This window comes from Chinchilla lanigera, unplaced genomic scaffold (genome assembly GCF_000276665.1).
Source record: "Chinchilla lanigera isolate Chin_1 unplaced genomic scaffold, ChiLan1.0 scaffold00056, whole genome shotgun sequence".
NCBI lineage: Eukaryota > Metazoa > Chordata > Mammalia > Rodentia > Chinchillidae > Chinchilla > Chinchilla lanigera.
In genome coordinates this window covers 7,409,123-7,410,839 of record NW_004955457.1, presented here as the reverse complement: position 1 = coordinate 7,410,839, position 1,717 = coordinate 7,409,123, and positions in this window count along the sequence as shown.

Here is a 1,717-nt window from a genome sequence, read left to right as displayed (position 1 = left end):
CCTGTTTGTCTCGGGGGGTGGGGGTTGCTTTCTAGTTCTAAAGGCGAGAGAGCAGGAGGCCACCCAGGGGCGCCCGCCTGCTCCTCCGGGAGGTGCCCCTTCCCGCCGGACGCCCACCCCGGCGCCCGCGTCCTGCCCGCCCCGCCCGGTGGTTCCGGAGCCGGACCGCGCCGCCCTCATCGGAGCCTGCGCCTGAGCTTCGGGGGCGCCGCGCTCGCCGGCCTCGGCTCTCCCGGCCGGCAGGGGGCGCCCCCGGCCTCTCCAGAAACCTTCTCCTCTGTCATAGCGCGGGGCCTTTCCCTTTCTTGTTTCTGTTTCGGTCTTGTCTGCCCTTTCTCTTAGTGCCGTCTGTCTCTGCTATAGCTCTGTGCCTGTCAGCTTTCCTGTTCCTTTCTTTTTCGAGACAGGGTCTCACTCTGCAGTTCAAGCTGGCCCTGAACTCACTTTGTACCCTAGGCTGGCCTCGAGCTCACAGTGATCCTCTTGCCTCAGCCTCCCGAGTGCTGAGATAACAGGTGTGCACCACCACGCCTGGCCCTTTTTCTTATCCTTTGTAAAACGCTACACGGAACAGGGAAATGTTCATTGCCTTGATGTTATCAGTACCAGCAATGTCTTGAAATGTCACAGTATTCCATTACTGTACATAATTAGTAATATTAATTTTAAAAAGTATCCTTTTCTTTTTATTTTCTCTTTGGGGAGCCAGTATTAGGCACAAGAAAAACGATGAGCTTTGGGATCAGAGAAACCTTGAAAATTTAAGTTCTGCCTCTGAAACTTTGAACCTTGAGTAGCTGTTAAACTCCTTGGGCCCCAGGCACCTCACCCCTGAGCCCGAGATAGGGAGTATCCCTATGTCCTCACCTTGCTTCCCCACTCTCCATCTTTGCAACTGAACTTACATATAGTAAGACTTCAAAATACTTTCCCAACCTCCAGCACTCTGCTAACATAGGACTTTTGCCTCATTACGTTTACTTACACTTATCTAGAAAATGTACACTTTTTCTTAGGGGTAATAGACAAGAAAGTCATTTAGACCTCCCAGGGGAAATACTCACTGGCTCAAAAAGCAATAAATAAATAAATAAATAACAACTTGCACAGTTGCACACTTGTAATCCCAGCACTCGGGAGGCTGAGGATTGCCAGGAGCTCGGGGCCATCCTGGACTACACACCGAGATCCTGTCTCAAAAAAGAAAAAAATCTTGCAACTCGTATAGCAGCGTAGACATTAAACTGAGCTGTTTTAAACAAAATAAACCAAAAAGTAATCCCCTAAGAATATTGGAAAATAAAGTCTTAATCCCTGAAAGAAAACAAGGATATGGTAGAGTATATAGTATTTAAAATAGTCGTCTATGGGCCCATGCCAGGCGTCCCTTCCAGAAGGAAGGCTGTCCAGGCACCTGTTGAGCTCAACCTTGGTTGAGTCGCTCGGTCATCAGAACAGGGCAGAAGTGACATTTGCCTCTCTGAATAACAGCATGAGTAGAACTATCACCTGAAACATGAATGAGGAGGAAACCATTGTAACTGCTGAGATTTGGGAGTTTTACAGCGCTAGAAGCTAACAGAACATGGGTGGGAGAAGCCATGAAATGTCTAAGGTGAAGTAGAATGTTTTAACATGGACGTTTAGCCATTCAGAAAAGTAGGAGCTTTGCTTTTTGGAGATCTGCCTGGCTCATTCCAACTCCTTCCTCAGTGTT